The 26,243-nt window shown below is 36.6% G+C and overlaps 1 protein-coding gene across 2 annotated transcripts in view; it reads left to right on the top strand.

Annotated features, from left to right (window-relative positions):
- The first annotated feature begins 2,175 nt into the window (after positions 1 to 2,175).
- The window catches only part of aqp4 (aquaporin 4), a 44,967-nt gene continuing 20,899 nt past the window's right edge, over positions 2,176 to 26,243 (top strand). The window contains exon 1 of one of the 2 annotated variants that reach the window (XM_077221185.1): positions 2,176 to 2,316. The gene's annotated coding sequence lies outside the window, so the exon portion shown is untranslated. Of the gene's footprint in view, positions 2,317 to 22,203; positions 22,223 to 26,243 lie in introns of those variants that run through there. The other variant, XM_077221184.1, reaches the window with a different exon arrangement.

Here is a 26,243-nt window from a genome sequence, read left to right as displayed (position 1 = left end):
TCTTTTTGAATAAAGTAAAGTGCATACTGTGATAATTAAGTTCACGTTCTGTTTGAATGAGACTACATATGAAGTACATTTGCTGCATGAATCATTTTCTGATATATCAGTAAATCGTAGATTTTCTCCAGTTACAGAAACCGAATTAAATCATGTTAAAAATAATTATTACACTGCTATCTGGATTTTTATTGGTCAATCACAGAATTCTGCAATAGCCTAAGTGGTAAAACTATTTGACCCAAACCAGTGTGTTTATGATTATGATCATAAATTTAAATAATATGATAACAAATAGCAGTTTGCAATATCAAGCAGCATAACTAACTGTTGTTTATAGCTAAATTGTAAGTGTAATTGGAACGGTAAGTGGATTACACCGGAAACATCACACATTCGGCGTGAAACGAAAGTTACCATAGTTTTTTCTTCCCTATGTGATGTTTAAACAGCTTCTCGAACAAGAAAAAAATGTAGGGCGGGACTTGATTTTGTCAATCGGGAATTGATTGGATGGTTGTGGATTACTATTGCTGTGATGTCATGTGAGTGACAGGTTGTCCCGCCCTCGTGCCAGTAAACGCATCATCAGAGAAGAGATGTCATTGCAAGAGGGAGGGGAAGTTATTTTGATGTTCATAATTTATAATCATTTATACTAATCATTTATAATTAAAGCTGCTTTGAAACAATTTGTATTGTATAAACCGCTATATAAATAAAGGTGGCTTGACTATAATAAATAGTCCACTATAAAAAACAAGACTTGTTTTAATAGTGACTTTAAGATGACATCAGAATTAATTTTATTGTTGCAGTGTTCATTGCTAGGCCGATTGTTTTGTACATTGTCATGGATATTTTTTTCTTAGTGTAAGCTTTAAGATACAGGTAAGATAGTTCGGTCACACTAGTTTTTAAGTTTAGGTATTGGGTAGGATTAAGGGATGTAGAATATGGTCATGGAGAATAAGGCATTAATATGTGCTTTATAAGTCATAATAAACAGTCAATATCCTAGTAATGCACCTGCTAGTAAGCAACTAGTTAATAGTGAGAATTGGAGCCCTGTACCAAGCATAAATATGTGCAGTATAGTCAGACGCCCATTATCGTAAAACAAACCCCTTTATGATATTGTAGAATAATGACTGACTGACTGCATCTATAAGCTTGCAGGAGTAATCCATATGTTTTGATTTATTTCTGTTTCAGAATAAAGGTTTTAATTAGCCGCTCTGGATTTTCAGAGGTTGTGTCAAGGGTGTTTACAGTGTGGCATTAAAAAAAATCTTTTGAATTTTTTTTTCCCCAACACAAAAGCGCTCCCTGAAGGGACTGACATTTCAAATGCCTGTGTGTTTGTGTGGCTCCTGTTTGTGCGTCTAAGATACGTAGTAGAGAATATATGAGCGGTGGTGTTCACGGCATACTGTATACGTGCCATTGCGCTCGCAGGTGTTTGCATGTGTGCGCAATGCCGTCCTGTGGGTGGAATATTTACCGCCTTCCCTGCAGGTGAGAAGTTCAGTATAAATCACTCTGGTTTCTGATTGGTCTGAGTGACTTCTGCAACCTACAATCTGACCTCAATAATGGTGCAGGCCATTGCTTATAAACAAAACTAATGGAGTATTGAACTTTGATACAGCACCGGCCAGGTCTAATCTAACAAACAGTTACACGGTATTAACAGGTTTAGCCCAGTCAGCCCTACCGAAGAGAATGCATTCATGCCTCCTCCTGCACGCAGGGGCTCTGTCTCATCAAAAGCCATCAGCATAAAATCAGTTCCTTTTCCACAGCTCTGCAAACACACTGTAAATCTAAGATGAATAAAACATCAGACACGTCAACAAACACCCTGATCAATGTGGGTGGGGGCTGCTGAGCCGAGGGAAGGCTGGACAGGGTCCTATATGTGTGTGTGTGACAGATAATGAGTCCTAGATAAAAGTGTGTGAGGACGTGTCATTTTGGTGCAGTGTGTTTACGGGACTAATTTTGTCACAAACACACACACACACACTGAGAGATAACGCCAGAGACAAGCAGCTCCCTGTGCTGAAACACACACACACAGACACACAGACACACACACACACACACACACACACACACATGGCTTTGTGATTGCCTGGAGAGGTGGATAAAAGGAAGAGAGTGAGATATCACATAAGAGAATGGGGCTTTGATAAACGAATGAATTTCTTTTTTTCTCTCAACAGTGTTCAGACAGAGGGACAGTTCGGGGAAAACCGTGCAGAGTCAAAGGATATATGGGTGTGAGAGCAGAAGATAGTTAAAAGAAAGTTTGTGAGTGGTACTTTCATCTTTAAAGCAAACTGTCAAATATATAGCTGACTGATTGTTCAAACGCTAAAAAATGGCTTGTATATAAATTGCATATACAGTAGGTAATGAAAATGTATTTAACCAGTTAAGCTGCCATTCATAAAGAATAATCAGTGAATTTCAAAGATTTTCGAAAAACTAAAATTAAATTAAAATAATTATCTGTTGTGCTTTGCGTGGCAGTCAAGAATGACCTGATTTTTTTTTTCAAGAAAATGCATGTACTATTTTTTAGTTCAATAATGTTTTTATGTAATATTTTGTATGTTTAGGGGATTTTATGGTACTAAATTATATTTACACCGTAGTTATAATCCATTTATTCACTTTTTTGAGCATAGACCCAAAAATGTAATTTCGGATTTAAACTGTCGTAAATCGTGAATGCTTTGGAGCACAGAATTCAGTTTGCTCTATTTTTGAAAACGACACGTGACAGATTATTGCTGAAGTGAAAAATGAATCTTTTTTTTTTAAGTGAACTTGAAAAATTATATAGAACTTCAAGAATATTGTTATGAAAAATCCACAAAGATAGTATTTCCAAAATATGTTGTACTCTGAAACTGTGAGAAAATCAAAGCCATAAATCTAAACAAGTTGTGTTCCAAATAACCAAATGTTTCTACTAGATGAAATTCGTCTCCCAAGACTCCCATTCATTTCCAAAGCGGTCATTTTTGACCACGAGGAGTACAGGTGTGACTATTTTTAGGACTGTTTAATCTATTCGAAGTCCCTGATTTTTCTGTTGCTAGTTAATGCATAGACGGACATAGATAGACAGATAGAAGGATGGATGAATGGATGGACAGATGGAAAGATAGATAGAAAATCCTGTTGAAAGTACAAGGATGCAAGTGTGTTGGGTTAGAAAAGGTACTAGAAATTTCAGTGCAGTTTTGAGTGGGACTTTCAGCCAAATATATGGCTCACTGGAAACAGAAACACTTTTGCAGTGTGTGTGTACATACAAAATGTCTAATCATACAACATTGCATAGATGATAAAAATTTAATTATTCCCATTAATCTGGCATTCATCAAGAATAATCACTTAATCCTGATGATTTGGATTCTAATTTTCTAATTGGATTATCTAATTGTGCCCAAACATTCTAAATTATTTAATTCATGAATAGTGAGCCAATGAGGAGTCATCCAGGCTGAATTAATGAGCTGTGCATTCCAGCAGCTTCCAAACAGACCGACCGTATAGTCAAGAACTCCCCACACTGATCTGAGAACTGTTCTAGATCCTTTCACTTTTTATCTTTCATCTGATTCCAAAGGTTTCATTCAAAGAGTAATGGAAAAAGCAAATGTTGCGTAAAATAGGCTAATATTGACAAAACATTTATAGCCTACATTCCATAAGGCTGGATTCTCTATATGCCGATTAATAACTGATGCAGTAAATTGTGATAAAAACTATTCACAGTGTGAATCCTTAAGGAGTGAAGTTCTAATCACGTACCTACACACTTTGAATGAATGCACATGAAAGTTATTTGTATTCATTATGAGTTAATTGTTCCTTTTGTCATTATTTTTATCTCGTTTATATTTGCATCAGCACTTTCCGTGGCTCAGGGGCAGACGGCTTGTGTAAAAATTGCTAGTTGAATAAGATTTAAGCAAAAGCCCGCCAGGCAGACGTGTCCTCTCTCCGAAATTCCCATCAGTAAAACTAACAAAACATCTCTCAGTAGACCAAACCCAAAATCCTCGGTCGTCGTGCAGATTAAGGCTTAAAATCATGTGAGTTTTGAAATGTGTCCAAGTCTGAGTAAATAAAGAAATTCACACAAGTCTTGGTAACGAGAAGCTTGCTTGACAGTCTTTGATTCTGTCTCGGATTGATTGATCAAAGTTGTGGCAGTTGTTGTTCTGGCTCTTTGTGATGTAACGGCTTAGGCTCTGTATTTTTCTAAAAGAGTAACTTCAATAAAGTAACAGCAGGCATTGGTTCAATATTTTAACCAAGACTGAAGAAATAACAATAGTGAACTTGTGGTCTAATCAATGGATATTATGTGCTGAGTATAAAGCACCCCAAATAATGCTGCACAGTACAGTATAGATAATAGACACACATGGCAAAATGTTTTGAATCTTAGGGTACGTTTAAAAAACAACAATGTACTAAAAACTTAAACGTTTTTCCGTACCAGTACACATGACAATGTTGTCAAATTGATCCCTTTTCACACGGATCCACGAAAATGACTAAAAATGCTGTATTGTTCTGCCAGGCCAGTAGTTGGCGATGTCATTTTGTAAAGAAACAGAACGCGCATATAGACAATAATACGCATGTGCATAAAGTCACTGTTTTCACAAATTCACGTTTTTGTAGTTTACACAGAGACGATAATGACATAGTTTTCAAAAACCTGCACTTTGAAATCCATTTTAAAAAGTTTGCACTTTCGAGCCCCAAAAATGCTGTTGTCATGTAAATGAACGACCAAAACACATAACACTGTTTTCAACAAAAAATGTAAGTCTTTTTATGTAAATTGCCCATTAAATATCACTTATAGCCCAATCAACGTCAAAGGTTAACAATTATACAATTATAACCGTAGCTTCGTTAAATAGTTTCAAAACGTTCAGATAAGTGCCATAAAATGCTCCTGATATTTTATTTCGTGGTAAACTCATGTTAAAGTGGGCGATACGTCTCCAATTCTATTTAGAACCTGTCTAGATAGAATCCTGCATTTTTTTGATTGATATCATAGAGAGTGACATAAAAAATTATCAGTTTCTAATTCTATGATGGTCTTAGATAGTTTGGTCGATTAAGAGATATATACAGTATTGTTCAAATGTTTTTTTAATCTATCTTATGCTCACCAAGTCTGGATTTATATAAATACAGTAAAAAAGTTGTAGTGTGAATTATGAATACAATTTAAAATAACTGTTTTTATTGATTAGTATTAATATATTTTTTGTTTATTCCTGTGATGTCAAAGCTAAATTTTCAGCATCATTACTCGAGTCTTCAGATTCCCATGATCCTTCAGAAATCATTCCAATATACTGATTTGATGCTCAAAAAATGTCAATGTTCAAAACAGTTGCGATGCTTAATATTTTTTTGGAAACCACAATTATTTTTTCAGATTCTTTGATACATAGAAAGTTTAAAAGAAAATCATTTATTTGTAACTGATTTTTTTTTTGTAACAATGTACAAAAAAGTCTTTACTGTCACAAATTGTAATGCATTGAAAAAACATTGTTTAAAATACTTGCTTTATGTTGATTCCACATTAATTTAAGGATTTAGTCTGTAAATATATTTATGATTATTAAGTAATATATTTAGAGATTTAACAATAATATAAAATTTGTATAATAACTTTTTGTTTAATGTTTTATCAATATAGGTGATACCTTAATTAAACAGTCAAATATTACAATATTAATTGCCAATAAAAATATTAATCACATAAATCGACACTTAAGATATCACAATGGGGATACAACAACAAAAACTTACTTTTGAAGTATTATCATCATATCATATACATGTCCTTCTCAAAAAATTTGCATATTGTGATAAAGTTCATTATTTTCCATAATGTAATGATAAAAATTAAACTTTCATATATTTTAGATTCATTGCACACCAACTGAAATATTTCAGGTCTTTTATTGTTTTAATACTGATGATTTTGGCATACAGCTCATGAAAACCCAAAATTCCTATCTCAAAAAATTAGCATATCATGAAAAGGGTCTCTAAACGAGCTATTAACCTAATCATCTGAATCAACCAATTAACTCTAAACACCTTCAAAAGATTCCTGAAGCTTTTAAAAACTCCTAGCCTGTTTCATTACTCAAAACCGCAATCATGGGTAAGACTGCCGACCTGACTGCTGTCCAGAAGGCCATCATTGACACCCTCAAGCAAGAGGCAGAGGTGGAAAGAGTAATAAAATATTCTACTCAAGTAAAAGTACTACTACTTCAATGAAATTTTACTTAAGTACAAGTAAAACTACCGGTCTAAAAATCTACTCAAGTAAAAGTAAAAAGTAGCTCATTTAAAATTGACTCAGAGTAAAAGTTACTGAGTTACTTTTTTAACAGCGGGGGTGGGGTGGGGGACCCTCCCGTGTAGGGTTGTAATGGTATAAGATTTTCACAGTATGGTAACGTTTCAGAAAATATCACGGTTTACAGTATTAATCAATTGTTAAATAAATAAACTGTATTATTAAATTATGGGTATTATTATTATCATCAGTTAAAATGACAGTTAAATTAATGAAAACAGGATATTTTTTTGGTTGAACAAATGCTTTTATTATAACAAACTTGAAATAATTTGTTTATTAAAATTTCAATAAAAACATGTCTAATCAATTAAATTTGATAATTAATAATGAATTAGATTAACAACTTATTTTTAACATTAATAATTTATTAAAATGTTTAAGAATAATATTGTCCTATGAAATGTATTTTATTCAGAAAATTAATGTTTCTTTTTATTAGGGTGATATTCGAACCAAACCGAAGAACTGCGATACAGAACCCACGATTCGAATGGCGATACTCTCATGGCGTACCGAACACGCCCCGCCCTGCAAGCTACCCCGGCCCGCCCAGCCCGGCTCATTGATTGGACCTGGAATCAGTGTTGCCAAGTCCGCTTATTATAAGCGACTTTGGGCTTGTTTTGCTGTAAAGTCGCTTACAAATATTGGTAGTTGCGGATCGCGTTTTTTTTTTGGGCTTGTTTCTAAAGTGTAGTTGCTTATTTGAGCTTGTTCTCAGCTCGTTGTCAAGCAGATATTTTCTATATGTTATTTAAACGTAGGAGTTTGTCTTGCCTGTTCCCTCTGTCTCTCCCCTTTCCCTATACACAGAGTTTTTTCCCACCCACATCCTGCTTCTAATTGGCTCTGACCCAGATGGCAATGAGTACTAGCCAATCAGAGGCAGAGCAGGGCAATCGTTTTTTTTTTTCTGGTTAGGAAAACGTCAGTGAGTGACGTTTAAATGAAAATACGTGCGAGTCGCGACCGTCGCGACTGATGGTGACTGGACTGTTGGAGAGTTTTTATATATAAATTATATTTGAGATATTATAGATATAGATATTATAGTTTAATATTGTTTAACCCTTTAACTGTCACTCCCCCTTTTTTCGCATAGACATGAAAATCACTATTCAAACTTAAATGGTTGTAATTCAAGAATGCTTTCGAATAGACCTATGGTTGGTCTTGTTTTAAAGAAGACATTTGCCAGATTAATGTTGAAGTGAAGTATTATGAAGTTATGAAAGTGAAACAGAAAAAAAGTTATACAAGTTTGAGTTTATGAAAATGAATAATGTAAAAATATAATTATTTATATTTTATATAAAATATATATATTACAAAATATATTTTACTCTAAAACTGCCAGAAAATGTAAGCCAAAAATCTGAAGAAGTTGTGTTCCAAATTTTAGGTTGATATCTCAAAAAAATGAGCTTTCAGTAAGATTTTATTTGGCCGCAGTACCAACATTTTTCACTAGATGGACAGCCAAGCTTCATTACAGAAGAAAAATAAACTACCGTGTGCACAGTTTTACAAAACTAGGCACAGTTTAACAATCTGTCCACATGGATGTAAATTGACAATCTGTACCCAAAGTTTAAAACTATCTGTCACCACGGATTGTAACAGTAGCGGCAGCGCAGAGTAAACGCGATCATCTCTTCCTCAGTTACAGAATAAACATGAATGGACACCTGAAGGTATGTTGAAAAATACAGTATACTTACTGAAAGGCATCACAACTCGTGTAATCGCTCAATCAGCGTTTCAGCAGCGCAAAGACGTCAATGCATAGCTTGTCACTAGCATTATATTTACCTCAGCAGGCTAGTGATTAAGTGTCCACAACTTGTTGGTTCCTAGAGAAATTAACTCTTGCACTAAATAAATGCACAATATTATCCTATATATTATATTTTTACTTAACCTGTTAATTATATCTTGATTATTTAAAGTACGTTTAAAATATCTTTAATGAAAATGACAGCAACTGTGTAAATTATTATATTTCAATAACAAATTAGAGTAAAGTTAATGCAAAAACTGCCTTATGTTCAGTTTACATGTTTTCATACAATGTGTTGGGTGTTGATTATTATATCTAAAAAATAAATAGCATCTAAATTTAGGCTCTGTTGTTAACCTTTAATGTTATAGTAATGTGCGGCTCCCTATACAGCATTAGCAGATTTTTAATCCTTGCAAAACGTTTATTTGTAATTGAATTAATTTAAAGACAAAGACACAATTTTTTCATTAAACCACTGTTTAATTTTTTTTTTTAGCTTTCTAAACCGAACCGAACCGAGACATCAAAACCATGGGAAAACCGAACCGTCAGTTTTGTGTATCGTTACACCCCTACTTTTTATGATTTAATCCAAATATATTATCAAAAACGGTGGTAGGCTAATCAAATGTAAATTTAAACTTGTGTCCTTTTATTTTTTGGGGAAGCGCTGCAAAAAAAAGATTTACTAAATTAAACCATGGACAAAAAAAAATATTCCTATAAATAATGTTCAAATAAAATGTATTATTATTGTTATTATTATTATTTTGAGAAGTAGGCTACGTTCTACTGTATGCCTACAATAGTAATATATTTATGTCATAATTTCTCCTAGTAAAACCGAACTTTTATTTTCACGGGTTGTGAAGACCTGTTAAAAGTGTATTTGACAATGGATTTTCTCAAATAAAATTATGAAAATGCTCATTAGGCGTTCTCTCAGAGCAGCTCTGGAAATGTTCATGTATTCCTCAAATTGTTTGTGAGACGCTGAAAACACCATGAACGTCACGAGTACTTGAGTATGTAGTAGACAAACGCAGCTCAGCAGAACAAATAGGGTTATATATTTACTTGCAGTATTTTTGTGCTTAGCTTAAATATCCACAGACCATGTCGCGATTGGATTTATTGCACAGTTCTACTTTCCATGTATTCATCCATCCATTATTTTGCATGTTTTACGTGACATCTGCATTAAGTGAATTCCATTTTCATGACTGGATTCCGGGATTCCCTTTGCATCACGTAAATCGGGACATACCTTTATCTGCAGGAGGGATGGTGTCCTATATCCTCTTTTTGCAGCCACTTTGTGTCCACATTTTTTGCAAATTGGATATCTATCCTCGAGGACAACCACGCTTTTTTTCTACTTTTCATACTGGCCATAATTCGCTTGGCGCTTAGCTTTCAGCTTCAGCTGGGTCTGCGTCAACTTTTTTGCGCGTTTGTTCTCCCGCCCTTCAATCAATTCAGTAGTTTCCGGAGTGTGTGATTTTTTTTTCCCCCTTGTATTATTATTTTTTACTCAGTAACGGATATGATTTCAAATGTAGCGAAGTACAATACTTCAAAGAAAACGTACTTAAGTAAAAGTAAAAGTACAGATTTTAAAAACTACTTTAAAAAGTAGAAGTACACAAAAAAACTACTCAATTACGTAACGCGAGTAAATGTAATTCGTTACTTTCCACCTCTGGCAAGAGGGTAAGACACAGAAAGAAATTTCTGAACAAATAGGCTGTTCCCAGAGTGCTGTATCAAGGCACCTCAGTGGGAAGTCTGTGGGAAGGAAAAAGTGTGGCAAAAAACGCTGCACAACGAGAAGAGGTGACCGGACCCTGAGGAAGATTGTGGAGAAGGACCGATTCCAGACCTTGGGGGACCTGCGGAAGCAGTGGACTGAGTCTGGAGTAGAAACATCCAGAGCCACCGTGCACAGGCGTGTGCAGGAAATGGGCTACAGGTGCCGCATTCCCCAGGTCAAGCCACTTTTGAACCAGAAACAGCGGCAGAAGCGCCTGACCTGGGCTACAGAGAAGCAGCACTGGAGTACGCACAGTCAGTGATGGTCTGGGGTGCCATGTCAGCTGCTGGTGTTGGTCCACTGTGTTTTATCAAGGGCAAGGTCAATCCAGCTAGCTATCAGGAGATTTTGGAGCACTTCATGCTTCCATCTGCTGAAAAGCTTTATGGAGATGAAGATTTCATTTTTCAGCACGACCTGGCACCTGCTCACAGTGCCAAAACCAATGGTAAATGGTTTACTGACCATGGTATTACTGTGCTCAATTGGCCTGCCAACTCTCCTGACCTGAACCCCATAGAGAATCTGTGGGATATTGTGAAGAGAAAGTTGAGAGACGCAAGACCCAACACTCTGGATGAGCTTAAGGCCGCTATCGAAGCATCCTGGGCCTCCATAACACCTCAGCAGTGCCACAGGCTGATTGCCTCCATGCCACGCCGCAGTTTCTTTCTGTATCTTACCCTCTTGCTTGAGGGTGTCAATGATGGCCTTCTGGACAGCAGTCAGGTCAGCAGTCTTACCCATGATTGCGGTTTTGAGTAATGAAACAGGCTGGGAGTTTTTAAAAGCCTCAGGAATCTTTTGCAGGTGTTTAGAGTTAATTAGTTGATTCAGATGATTAGGTTAATAGATCGTTTAGAGAACCTTTTCATGATATGCTAATTTTTTGAGATAGGAATTTTGGGTTTTCATGAGCTGTATGCCAAAATCATCAGTATTAAAACAATAAAAGACCTGAAATATTTCAGTTGGTGTGCAATGAATCTAAAATATATGAAAGTTTAATTTTTATCATTACATTATGGAAAATAATGAACTTTATCACAATATGCTAATTTTTTGAGAAGGACCTGTAAGAGGCGGTCTAACTAGAATGAATTACATTAAATCTCAATAGATATTTATAAACCCACATGTCACTCACCTATCTGAAACATCTCTGCTGATTGATATATCGTGATTCATCTATCTTAGCCATATGTCGTATATGTGGGTGAAAAATTGACAGCTGTTGTCCGAGCATGTTTTTGTGTGTCAGTCAGAAAAAGATTCTTCACAGAACGCTGGCAGATTGGCTAGTGTTTACAACAACACAGGACCTGTCTACCTATCATTTTATACTTGGGAAGATTGAGGGGAAAGGGGCGAAAAGGAGGAGGAATGAGGGTGGAGAAAAGAGACGCAGAGCCAGAAAAGAGGGAAAGTGAGAAAGCGAGAGAATTTGAGGTGAGGGTGCAATGAAGTTAGTGACGGCTGTGCCTGTTACCTGTCAACAGCTTGTCTTGGCTGCCAGAGCCGGAAAGGCTTGCATGCGAAGTGTGTGTATGTATACATGTGTGTGTGGGGGTGTGTGAGTGATGGGTCCAGGCTGTGTGTATGTGGCAGTGTGGCCCATCTAAAAGTTCCTTTCTTATACCATACTGGACAGGAAGGACAGAGAGTTGTGCTCGATTTCGACTCCGTCCCCCTCATTATCATTTAAAAAACAAAAAAAGCAAAAATGGAGGTTATGGTAAAACCATGTCTCCAGTCCTAATTAGATCCTATAATCTTGTCTTTTAAAGGACATTTATATCATAACACCAACAATCAGAGACAACATCAGTTTCTAATTCAATGCTTTTAAGATGGTTTGGTTGGTAAAGATATAGGCCTCTGTGAGTACAGTTTGGGGTCTGTAAGATTTTTGAATGTTTTTGAGAAAAAGTCTCTCGTATGCTCACCAAGGCTGCATATAATTATTTGATCAAATGTTTTCTATTTGAATACATTTTAAAATCATTTATTCCTGCGATGGCAAAGCTGAGTTTTCAGCAGTCTTCCACTCTTCGGTGTCACATGATCCTGGAACATGATCCTTGGTGCTCATGGAACATTTCCTTCCTCCGCTTAAGACGAGAAACAGGAGGGAAGGAGAGTTGTGCTCAGTTTCGACTTTTCCATCAAACAAAATGGAGGCTATGGTGAGGCACTTACAATTGAAGTAAATGTGGGCAATTTAGGAGCATTTAAAAGCTAAAATGTGAAGCTTATAATTTGATAAAATCACTTACATTAATGATAATATTCTGTAAGTTATTTGAGCTGTAAAATCATAATTGTCTGGTCGTTTTAGGGCTTTAGCTGTTTTGTTGTCATGGCAACTACTGTAAGTATCTTTATTCATGTATATTGTATATTAAAGCATATTGTTTGTCTAGTGGCTTTACTGTTGAAACCGTGAGTATTTTAACATAGGTGTGCCGTTCTGTAACCCAGATTGTTGTGGTGTTGTATTCAGATTTCTAAATTATACCACAAATGCTGTCGCTTGAGCTTAGCTTGTACTGAAGCAAGAATATTTTAAGTGGAAGCGGATCATTTTGAATGATGGCATTTTTGTTGAGCTTAAAGTCGGCATGAAACAGAAGTAGTTTTCTTCTCTATTGTGACATATATCAGAGGGAAACAGCTTCTCAAGCAAGACATTTTTTTGATTTTGTCCATTGGGAATTGATTGGATGGTTGTGATTTGCTATTGGTCGATCTCATGTGAGTGACAGATTGTCCCGCCCTAACGCCAGTGAGCGCGTCATCAGAGAAGAGAAGTTGCTGCAAGAGGAAGGGAAAGTTATTTTGATTAAATATTATGAGGGCTTATGCATTTTGAAAAATGATATGCACGGATAAATCATTTCTAAGAAAATAGGCCTATCCTGCAATATTCCATAAAAAAAATACGAATTGTCAATTTTGATTTCATGGTGACTTTAAGTGTAGATGAATGTTGCTGGAGAGTGTGCAGACGTTTGCAGGTTTGTTAAGGGATAGAGAGTGGCATAAATCAGAGGAGATGGGTATTGTTATGCTTGGAGTTGTCTCTGCTTTAGGACTGAGCTCACTCTCAGAGCTGCTGGCAGATTTACACACGCACACACACAATTTATTTTACATTGACAGATTGAGCTGAAATATGAAATCATTCTGGACATGGGCTGCACTGTTGGCAGGAGCCGCGTGTGTGTGTGTGTGTGTGTGTGTGTGTGTGTGTGTGTGTGTGTGTGTGTGTGTGTGTGTGTGTGTGTGTGTTGATTTTGGAGGGAAAGTGCTGATTTTGGAGAGAAAGTAAGTGGATTGAAGAGGAAAAGATCAAAACAAGGAGAACGAGGGTTTTAGATGCGGATGGAAAAAAGAACAAACAATACAACAGAAAAGAGGCCAAAACAGCAAACGATTAAGATATTGAGAACAAACAAAAAGAGACTGTTCATTTCTGCTTCATAGCTCTTCTTGGCATAGGGTTATTGTTGTATGCTAAAACCCATGACATGGTCTAAACGCATGTTTGTAAACATAAATAAATTTAAAACTATTTTTGCAGTCATCAAGGATATAACCTGTGTGGGAGAAGACGTCCTATCTGCAGATGGTGGTATAATGATAGATGAACAAGAAAACAAAACAAGAAAAATTGGAATGCGAGAGCAAATGTGTTTGTTTTAGATTAAAACTTTTTTTTCTTGTTGAAGGTCACATTTAAAGTACAAACCCTTTTTTACCATGCCTTCATTATGTAGGCCTATATTTTTGCCACTTTTCAACCACCTTTTTAACTTTATTGTTTTAGACTTCTTTCTTAGGATAAAACCATGAAAATATGTGATAAAATTTTTAATTATGTGTTAATTAAAGCTTTGATGATCTAAATAAGAGATCAACATAAACCATTTACTGTAAGTATTTATTGTATGAAATGTTGTCCTTGTGATGTCATTTCAACAACTTTACCAACATAAAGTTTTGTAAAGTTAATGTACTGTTAACAAGGAGTCACTGAAGATCTTAAAATATGTTGAAGTGTGAAATATAGAGAAATATCACTTGTGAACAGAATTTTTTTATAGACCATTTGTCAAATTAAATTAACTGGGTGTATTTATAATACATTAAGTGGTATCTATGAAATTAGACAAATTAGTAATTTCCATCACAGAATGTTATTAAACACAATACTTTATATTTTATATGGTGAAAAGTTCATGACTTTCAGAAATGATGATTGTTTGTCCCCTGCTGGACATTGTTAGTGGACGAATTAAGTAAACTAGTGTTGAATAAAACCCATAAATGTAATTTAAAAAAAACAATCTAAACCTATGTTGTACTTTTGTAAATGATCATGTTGAATTATGCCACCCATGAGGCATGCTGGGTAACGGTGCTCTCATTAAGCTCGCTCACCAATCACATGTACTGGTGAGAGTTGTGGTCTCTCATTACTGTAGATCTCTTATGTCTCCCCATATTTCATTTAGCTGCTGTTTACATTAGACGTCTTTCATTTACATGCAGGGAGCCTTCACTTCAGCTCCAGCTTCCTGTTCATCCTCTCCTTTATCTCCATCCTCCCACTCTCCCGATCCTTTCTCTTTAGATGCCTGTCTCTTTTACTTAAAGTCATTATACTTCAGTCAAAATCTCTCTTTCTCCCTCTGTCTCTCTCTCGCTCTCGTTATCTCTGGCCCTCCTACAGACTTCCTCTTCCTTTCCTATTAGTGTCGCTCTGTAACCTAGCAACGGACAGACTGTTTAATCAACAGACAGATTCAATGATGATGAAACTCTAAAATAGGACAGGCTCCGTCAAAATGTCTCTCTGTCTCTATACAGATATGAGTGCACTTTTTTTTTTTTTTTTGCCCTAGTTAAACATTTATATATGTGCTGTGAGCGCCACAAGAGTAGAGAGAGGACAGCGTAGTAAGAAAACAAACGGAAACATCATAAACGTTGCACTTTGTGTGTGATTTTTTTGTCATATTGTAGGAAAAATCAAAGACATGAGCCGTTTGTGATTGTGCTACATTCACACATAGACTAGCTTGTGTTTTTCTGAGAGGTTGTGCTGTTATTTCCGGGGAGCAATTTATGTTGTTCCCGAAAATAAACCTCTGCACATATTTTCTTTGAATGAGATTTAACCTTAACTGCCTGTTTTCCGCTTCACCTCCATGAACAATCCCGCATACTCTCGGTCGCTCTGTAAAGGAAAGCTCAAGAGCAAATGGTTATCATTTAATTGAGGCTGTTTCTCTTTATTTTCCCTCCTCTCTCCACCTCTCTATCGCTCTTTCTGTCCTCTGTGGGCTTGACTGCAACAAATCAGGCTAGACTAGAGGAACAACATCAGTCCTGACCTAACACACACGGTTGGGTAAAATCCCGAGTTTGAAGACATCTTTTTTCAGCAGATCTGCACATTACCTGTAATATCACAATACCAGATGTAGATTGTATATTATATTTTATCACAATAATTCAAATGTATTATAAATGTATGTATATGGGTGATTCTGTAAACAGGTATATTTGGTGTCCAAAGTCATTCTTTTTTTCCTTCTTTTTTCAAATGGTTATATTTTTAATCAATAATTTGTTATTCATTGTCATGTATCACAAGATGTGACGGGTCATACCAAAATAATATTTTCTGTAAAAAGTGTCTTACATAGCTGAAAATCATGATTTCTTGTCCGAATTAGTCAGTATATATTTTTTTACATCATGTACTGTATCATTGTGTAATCAAACTATTTTATTTTACTTTTCTTTTGGTATCATTTCATTTATTTTATTTATAAAAGCCCTAAATAGTCATTTTCCTACTTCTACAACATAAAAATCTTACAACAAATGTGTGTCCATAAAATTTGCGTCCATTCTGTTACCGTACACTTTGCCTTTAAATTGGTGGAATTATCTCCACAACTATGTAAGATACAGGAAATGGTGTCACGTTCCCTCACTGACAAGATCTGAAGCATTGAAAGGTGTGTTCTCTCTCTGAGAAAATATTTGAATCTAAAAAGTTCTTACACCAAGATTTATTTTGTAAAACGTCAAAATAGTTACCACAATATCAAAATGAAAACAGATTTTATCACTGATCACACTTTAAAATACTTTAAAATTATTTTAATCATGATTTCATTGGTGCCATGCATGTGCTCTTAGCATTTATGCTAGCAAGTAGAGTTTTGGGCTAAAAAGTTTAAAATTGTCCATTCTGTTACGGCCAAACTCTGTTAGAGTAACAATGTTGACAGTAAAATTGAATATGTGTTCAATAAGATACTGAAAAGAAACTCTGAAATGCAAAATGTATCTCCAATTATAGAATCACTCATATATAAATCATGTAGCCTATTGTATTCTGTATGTATGTGCATACAGTTCTTCTAACCCTGATGGAGTGTTTAGCTTTTAATATATTAAACAACCACGTAGGAAGACACAACATGGATGACAATGTCAAGATTCATTAGGCTCAAATTGTGCATGGTTGGGAGGGAGCATGAAGAATCATTTTCACACATGAATTGGCACCTCTGAGTCCAGACCTTAAATTCACTGAAAGTCTTTGGGATGTGCTGGAGGAGGCTTTACTGAGTGCTGGACTCTTGCATTGTCAATACAAGATCTTGAACAAATATTGATGCACCTCTTGATGGAAAAAAACATCACAACATTTATTTCAATCAAGACATTTTGAGCTTGATGAAACTTGACTTTGTCATCCTGAAATAGTTAGGGTTAGAAGAACTGTTGCCAAACAATATGCTAGAAACATAATAATCACTGCAATAATGATCCAATCATAGACTCTTAAACATTTGCCTATTTAAATCCCAACAGCGACTGTTTTTTTGGCCGGGCAGTGTATCGGCGCAGCCCTATAATATATGAATGGAGAACATTCTTGAAGCTCTGGCCACATTGCCATCCTGCTTGTGGGTTCAGACTGAGCTGTTTATTTATTTATTTTTTTTACCAAGATAGATTTTTATTATTATGAAGGTTATTAAAAGTGTATGCATCACAGTGGAGCTGGTTTGTGTCTACATTTAACACACACAAAAACTTTTCTCTGCAACCCAGAGGACGTAGCTCGTATATAGCTGAATAATACACAGACAGACAGACATGCAAACACACAGACACACAGGCCTTTTCTATAATGTATTGTACCATTTGTTTATTATTCAGAGTTCGGTCTTGACTCCTAAATGTTTTAGCCCTTATCTCGTAAGGTCCCTAGTTTGAGGAATGTGTAGCCGACACTGTGAGCTCTATGTGTATCTGTGCCTGTTAGTGTGTGTGTGTGTGTGTGTGTGTGTGTGTGTGTGTGTGTGTGTGTGTGTGTGTGTGTGTGTGTGTGTGTGTGTGTGTGTGTGTGTGTGTGTGTGTGTGTGTGTGTGTGTGTTCGTCTGCATGTTTCTGTGTCAGTGTTAAAGTGTGCTACTGCTCTCTGGAGGTTGATGTGAGCACTTCTGACTGAAGTCTTTATACGAAGAGTGCTTTATACTCTGTAGTCACTAGGGGCCACTGTAGAGCATCATTTCTTGCTTTGTTTGTGGGCTTTTTTGCAGGAAAGAAAGTGTGTCACTTTAAGTCAGTGTGCCAAATCAGAACGGCCTTTTCAAAGCATAGAAAGATAGGATTTTATCTCACGTTTATTAGCCTTCTTTCTCTTCCTATCAAAACAAGTCTTATTCTTTCAGTCTTCTGTCCTAATTCACATTTAAACCCTGAGGAGGAAGGCGCTACTGCTTATTGTCCCAATAGAGACGCACTTATTGCTTATTGTTTCTGCGTCCCCTGCTGTGGCTCATTGTGTGGCATTCTCAACAAATCAGAGCGTTGTCATCCTTCACTTCCTGTGCATGCATGAACGCACAAATGCACAGCAAACACATTTCATGTCAGGAACCCTGTTGAAAAATACATCTTAAACTAGCCAAAGCTGGTTTGCTGGTTTATTTGGTTGGTTTTGGGAGTGTGCTTGTTTCATGTGCCCTTGTAATGTACTTCAAATCTTAAAAACTATATTAATAAAAAATAAACTTTACTTGCAGATAATAAAGAGATAAAAAGTCACTTAAGTGTACTTTAGAGTAGGCTACTCTTTATTTCATATACTTTTAAAAAGCTCACTTTGTAATGATGTCAAATTAAAAGTTTTACTTTAAATGAGGGCTGTCACGATGTTAGATTTTTCACACCACGGTTATTGTGGCCAAAATAATTCACGATATCGATATATCGCGATATCTAGGCTATATAATCTATAGGGGGGGTTATCAGTCAAATTAATTTTTACTTTGTTTATATAGTTTTTCTTTTTTACCCAACAAACATAAGGGTACAAACAAAAAAATCAAGTGCAGATACAAAAAAAAGATGGTTCTTAATAATCACCATTTATTAAATGTATGAACACAGAAACCCCCTGTTAACAGGTTAATGTCACGTTTCCCATTCCATAATAAAATAATCGCAATGTATTCTCTGTAAAAAGCGTAATCCGCAGTGTGATGGACACGGAGATGGGTAAAAAGGTTGGTAGCTACACATTCTGCAGCACCGCGTCGCGTGTAGGACAACTCGAGGTATCGCACACCGGACGCGCACTTTCTCGGTTTATGGCCAGCAGTATTCTTATGTTTAAGGAGATTATGAAATTAAGATAATGTCTGTAGGCCTACTATGTTATGATTGTACAATTAAATACAATAGTTGCTGAGTCTGTGAGCTGAACACTTTACCTCAGAGCATCCATTAACTGAATGAATTGAGAATATCACCTGAAAATTCGATAACATCAGCAATTTTTATTCAAGCAGCTGATTTCTGTAAATTAATGTAAAACTAAATGTAGCCTACATTGCAGCACAGGGTGAAGTCATTTACGATGATTTGCGACAAATATAATGTAAATTGAATATAAAACTATGTAAATGGCGCTCTGTGTCGCGGCAGGATTTTGAACAAGAGCCGTTGCTGGGTGCCGCGGACAGACGCCGAATGGCACAACCGGTGTGAAAAAGAGAAAATGAAGAGAAAATGTGTTCGAATTTTAAAGACGTGGCCCTGCGCTTCTCGCCCCGTGTCCCGCGCGAAACCCCTTTAAAGTGCTGTTTTCTTTTGAGCCGAAGAACTCCCATTCAGGCGAGCTTACTTTTTTCGGGTGTGCACAGAGTGTTTCACTCTCTCGCTCAGACGACGTTCTCCTCAGAGTAGCTGCGCGGCCCGGGTTGCGTCTTCTTTGATAGGTGTCAGCGGGTGCAATACAGCTGAGACGTCAACCAGGTACTCGAGCTTGAGTATTTACGTGTCATGTTATCATAACATTCCTATTCATTTTAAACATTGTGGTTATCGCCAATACCGGTATATCGCCACACTCTAAATTAACACGATGTGGATATTTCATGCTTCGAATATCACAATTATCTTCAACACCGGTATATTGCGACACCCCTACTTTAAATCATTGTTTTAATAATCTTACGCTCATTTTGTTGTGTTGACTAACATACATAAAGGCCTGTAAAGGGTGTAACATACATGTAAAGGCCTTGATCATAATTTATGTAGTATGTTATTTTAAATGTACTACATTGCAACTTCATCATTACAAATGTATTTTTGTAATCAATTTGATGGCGGATCCAGAAAGGTTCAAACGACAATCACAATGAAAACTGGAGATTCACCCGTTGTAAAACGCAAAAGACTTTGGACTTCGGATTGGCTACAGAAAAAAAGAGCCTGCAACCGGGCCCATGCGAAAACATGGATAAATATCGGAAGGGCATTAAATGTAGTCACGCAATACTGATGTTGTTAACATTAACAGTTTGAGAAACAAAGTATAATTTGCACGGTTTGACGTGATATGATAAGCGATCGTTAGATTTAATCAGCGCGATTTACTGCAATGTTTTTTTTTTTTTTTCTTAGTTAGTCAGAACAAAAGTGGATGTTACTTCCTTGTTCAGATGACATTTTCCGGTGAAAATTCTTATGTTGGTCATACTTCCAAAAAGTAGAATTTGTGATTCCGAATGACCATATTCACACCGGCGTAGTGACTGACAACCGCACATTCTCCTCAAAACATTGGATTCATCCGCGCTGTGCCGTGCCACAACCCACGTAAAGTTGATTACTGCAATTGCAGATTTTGAACAGAGATGGCGACAAAGAGGAAAAACTACAGACTGTAGCTTTAACTATATTATCTAAAGCAGTGGTTCTCAATTCCAGTCCTCGGGACCCACTCCTCTGCACATTTTGTGTGTCTCTCATATCTGACACACTCAGTTCAGATCAAGGAGTCTCTCCTGACGAGCTGGTGCTCTGAATAAGGTGTGTTAACTAAGGAGACATAAAAAATGTGCAGAGCAGTGGGTCCCGAGGATTGGAGTTGAGAACCACTGATCTAAAGCATATTATTTCTATAATAATTACTCTTTTTATAATTTTGCTGAATTTAATATGCCATTTTAAGCAGTTTCTGACTCAAAATGCGTTCGCTGTTTATTTGTGTTTCATTGCTTTGTTTGACCCTTAGGATCTTCTGTTACATCCGTGAAACATTGGTGCTGAAATATAAAAGTGATTTAATAGGTGAATTTAGTTTCAGTGCATCAACTGAAATGATATGGAATGCATCCCGACTCTGCAATCTTGTTTTTGAAATCTGTGAGCTGAACACAAAGAGAGTGAAACAGTGTTAAATGAGTGGATCAGATGAGATACATGAGTTATGGACGGCTACCTCCAGGCAGGTGGTCTTCTGGTGGATATGACACCCCCTACAGAATGCCAGCCTACCGCTCCATGTCTAAAAATAATGTTGCTGCAGATGTAAATAAGATCTGGACATCACGTTAAAAATAATCCATGGCAAAGGTTAAGAGTTCAAAGTGCTCTTCAGCCACTTTTAAAGGCTTAGTTCCTTAAAATATCTTTGTTTATTTGCAGAGGATGCATTAACAAGTGTTCTTAACCAATTTTTGTACTCATTAGAATTAAATAAATAAATTAAATTACACAAATATATTTTATGTATTTAATCTCACTTTATTAACCAATGTATTTGCTGCTGGTGTTCAATGATCCAATTCAACGATACCAATTATCAAAAATTACTTTAGAGAAACATAATTAGATTTGTTTCATTTTATTTTTTTGAAGTAAGAGTGTTCAACTTTTTGCTGCGTCTTATTCTTCTGCAATTCAGCATGCTTTGTTTGAGCTGTACTCTACAGTACAGACTTAAATTTGCATTTCCTTCAGCCTGAGGCTTATTCATTTCACTTTTGGGGTGAAAGGGCCTTTTAAATTGACCAAAAGTATAACTTTTTGTTGTTGTTGTTGTTGTTGTTGTTGTTTTTGTTGTTGTTGTTGTTTTTGTTGTTGTTGTTGTTGTTAAATGACAAACAAGCAAGCCCAGTCCATGTGAGAAAAAGTAACGCAAACTGGCCAAATTAATAAATTAGTAATGCAATTAGTTACTTTTTTATGAAGTGACGCAATATTGTAATACATTATTTTTAAAAGTTGCTTTCCCTAACACTGGTTACTATTGTCATGAAATGCTCTGAAACACATGGATCCAAGTGCAATTTTATTAGGATAATCCAAAATCATAATTCAAATAACAGGCAAGAGATCACAAACAATTTGACAACTTTATTGATTGTTTGTTTGTTTATCAGGCCTACTAGTTATTTATTTTCTCTCCTTCAGGAGGACAGTATCTTCTTGCCAGGCTGTTGTTTTATATAGAGAAAGAGGGGGGAGGGATCATTGTAGAATGCAATATGGCAAAATAACAAATGATACCATCTCAAGCATTTAAATACATAAACAGGCATTTAATTCTCACAAACAGAACATTTTTATGTTTTGGAGGCCCATGTTATTTCCTTCTAATTAGTTTGCAATTCATCATCAGCCCACTGCCACAGGATCAAAGAGATTTTCCGCCATTTCCCTTAAGGTAAGAGTATTTCTGTGTCTCCGGCCAAGTGTCCATTACTATGTAAAGTTCTGTGGCAGATTTGATGTTTGTGTTCGCAGTGTTCACGATGTCCCCCGCGTGGCTGATTGTTCTGTCTCTGCTCTGGGACACTGGGAGTGAGTGAGTAAACATACACGTTTGCCCACATGCTGTTCCCACAATGCTTCATGTCTGTGAATTGAGCGTGATGTTCCACAAACACACGGTCAGATCCGCTGTGAAGGGACACTAATGCAGACCATAGAGTGGAAAAGTAACTAAATATATAGGATGTAACAAAAAAAGCATTCCGCAGTATTCAATTCAATACCTTTGTTACAATTACCAGATGGTCGGCTACCCCAAAACAATATTTTAATATTTTTTAAAAGATATGATATCATGAACAGACCACAATTTCCCTCAGCAAGTCAAGAATGTCCTGTATATACTGTACTGTTTTAAACTAAATAATTTTGGGTGTTTTTTTTTAAGTTAATGCTATTAATGTACATTTTTATGTACTGAATTCCTCTCTAAATATACATTTTTACCTTAATGCTTTCATTTTTAATGTAAACAGTTCCTCTTTTAGGAAAATAAACAAAATTATGAAGAACCAAAATGTTATAAAAGTTGTATAGCTATACAATATTTTACATTTCTAAAGGCACTAAAAAAAATTCCCAACTTTTCCAAAGAACAAATGTTTCCACTATTCCAGTAAATCCTGATTAATTATTTCTTTCTGATCTATTTGTCTACTATGCATAAATCCCAGAATCGACAGTGGCAGATGAAGGCAAATCTGACCATCAAAAAATAAATATTTCCACACCCAGGCTCAGTTGTGTTTTTTTCCCTCCATTTTCTGGAGCTCTGAATTACATCATTATGTAAGAATGGAAAGCAGTTCATTCATGTGTATAATAATGAGGATTTTCACATGCATATAGAAAAACACACATCTCCCGCCGACTTTACCCCTCCAGAGCCATTGCAAATTCCAACATAACAAAGAGAGAAATCTTTATGCAATTATGAATTTATACAGTGCTTAATCTGGATTGCATTGTTGGCTTTAGTTTACATCAATGCACTGCAATTAGATTACCAGTGTGTATTTATGTGCATTTGTTTTCTCGTGACTTGGATTGAGTCTGAATATTATAAGGGATGACTTTTAATGATGTTATAATCCATCTGCCATAATGTAAGAGAACATATGCTTGAACAGCTCAGAGAGGGAATGACAGAATGAAATGTGGAACACTGACAGCACAGTTAGTTAATTGTTCATCATTACAGCAGGACAAACATGGATCCTGGCAGAACCTGTATGGAAATTCTGTTTACACTTGTGCGTGACACACAAATACACAATGAGGAATTGTTTCCGAGTCTCCTACTAATGAGCACATAAAGTTCTGAGAGGATATAACACATTCACACACTGCCCGTAATAAACAGCAGTATATTCCATTATTTATTTACAGTTTTTCTCAGTTGCTTTGGTGCATTTCTCAGACCAGAAATGAAATTCTCAAAACTACTTGTTCAACCTCCACATCATCTAGTCACTTGTGCTTGTGAACATCATAAAAGCAGTTTCTCATTCTTTTGAACAAGTTGCGATTTCTTTGGTACATTCATGCAATTGATTATGTACAGTTGTCTGCGATTTGCTACATTATCGGTTGCTAAGGCCATATTGCTCAAAATGTATTAAATAGTTCTCTGTGCAATAGTCTTCAAAACATCTAGTCATTAGTTCATCGTATAAGTCATTAAATGCAAAATGGTTAATCTAGTTGTCATAAACTGTCAAGCATATTTTCTACACATTTCTATTAGACTTTTTGTAAATGTGCCATGAGTTGATGAATTGTGCAGGTGAATCTTGACTTTCACTAATGAAGAGAATGTAGATCAACCAATGAGAAACCAGTTCTCTGAAATAGCTCAAAGTTGCACCTCATGAACCTTCCATTAGCAAGCATATACCGTATACAGCGCTGCATGCGAAAGCAAAGTTCTGCCTAAGGGGTCTTTCCTGTGTTTGCTGTCTAATGTTGTATTTGTGCCTTTGTGCCCCTATTTCCTTTTCTTTTCTATATCACAATAATATTGTAATATGTTTTTTTGTGTGTCAGACCACTAGTAAAAGTGTGAATCCTATCCAGTCTCTTTCAATCAATAACTCACGTATGTAGTGTGTAAATTTGTGCTTTTGAAGTAGATATATGGCATACAGAAGAAGCGCAGCTTTTTACATTACAATACAGTAACTGTCACCCAAACTGTTGCCATAGTTTACATCAGGTAATACTAACACAGTGCAGTGTTTTATTGACAACATGACTAAGCATTTTGACTATCTTGTTTGTGAACAATGATACAAGGACTTTTCATTCTGATGGCACTGATATACTCATTGACATAAATACTTACTTTTGAGAGATGAACTAAAGATTTTGAGTAAGTTACAGGCTTTTGCGGGTAATCCAATGTGTGTTGCTCTTTGTATGAATTGTTTTGAGAATGAACATACATCTTTGCAAATATTAAGGATGATTTGAGAAATGCACCAAAGCGACTGAGAAAAACTGTAACAGACGTCCCAGTGAATGTTCACACCTTTCATATAACCCTGCCAATCACAGAGAGAGAGAGAGAGAGAGAGAGAGAGAGAGAGAGAGAGAGAGAGAGAGAGAATTAAACAGCTGCTTTCCACACTACAATGACAATTCTTCTGGCAGCCCTCCAACACCCCAAATCCTTCAGCATTTTCTCCATCGGATATGATTCTCTTCGAAGGCTTTTCACAAACTATTTAAACAAATGCATTCAACCTCAACAAGGAAATCTGTTGGATCCTGACAGACATGCAGACATCACATTTTTCCGCAAATGAACAAACAACTATACACGTCTATCGCACGTTCGGTTAAAACGCTGGTCAGTATCCAATGAAACTAACATTCATTTGATAACACTCAGGTGGGAGGAATTTTTTACTTTTACTCCCTGTCCAGACCTTACTCTGTGAGGTTACAGCACTCTGAGGTGTTGTTGTGGTTGGAAATGGCCTGTTGTTTTGTGTCTGAAGTGGTTACAACTGACTCTGAGCACAAGAAACAAATCTAAGAGCTTTTTTCATCCTCAGGGGACACATCTAATATATATTATGCGTGCCGCACAACGCATTATAGGAAAATATCTGCGTCATCAACGAGACTGGGTGTTTTGGATGAGGCCGAGTCAAAGTTTGGGGTTTGGGGTTGGAAAAGTTTTTTTTTTTTTTAGAATTGTATACTTGAATCCAGCAAGGATGCATTCAACTGATCAAAAATATTACAAATTTATAATGTCATGATGTGAGATAGATAGATAGTGTCACGTCACACACACAGGAGGCAGAAAATCCAATAGCAGTAGTTTATTTGAGGGTAATCCAAATCGTAGTCTTCCAGGCAGGGGTCAATTCCAAATAATCAGGCAGTCCAAAAACAAGAAACAAAACATGAACAGACAAGAAACCAACCATAAAGTGTGAGGACATCTAACACAACGACTCCGTGACATGGACTGACAAAGACAGGGTATTTATACACAGAACTAAACAATGTAATAAGAAACAGCTGCGTGCAATGATGAGTGATGAGAACAGACAAAGGATTGTGGGAAATGCAGTTCCAGAATGAATGGTGACAGTAAGGGAAAGAGACCTCTAGTGGACACCTGGGGAAACACAAACCAACACTGTGACATAACCCCCCCTCTACGGAGCGGCTACCAGACGCTCCAAGACCCACAAAAAACAAACAAAACAAGAGTCCAGGAGGGTGGTGGAACGGTGGAGGATCAGGGGGAGGGATGGGGGGCCAGGTCCATGAAAGGAAACAGACAGGGGGTGATGGTTTAGCCGGCGGCCAGGGCGAAGCAGACAGTCCATCGGGCGGCCAGGGCGAAGCAGACAGTCCATCGGGCGGCCAGGGCGAAGCAGACAGTCCATAGGGCGGCCAGGGCGAAGCAGACAGTCCATAGGGCGGCCAGGGCGAAGCAGACAGTCCATAGGGCGGCCAGGGCGAAGCAGACAGTCCATAGGGCGGCCAGGGCGAAGCAGGCGACCCATCGGGCGGCCAGGGCGGTGAAGACCCTT

This window comes from Siphateles boraxobius, unplaced genomic scaffold, assembly GCF_051911475.1.
Source record: "Siphateles boraxobius isolate OS27281-9 unplaced genomic scaffold, OSU_SipBor_1 8, whole genome shotgun sequence".
Lineage (NCBI taxonomy): Eukaryota > Metazoa > Chordata > Actinopteri > Cypriniformes > Leuciscidae > Siphateles > Siphateles boraxobius.
This window is presented reverse-complemented; position numbering and strand designations above follow the sequence as displayed.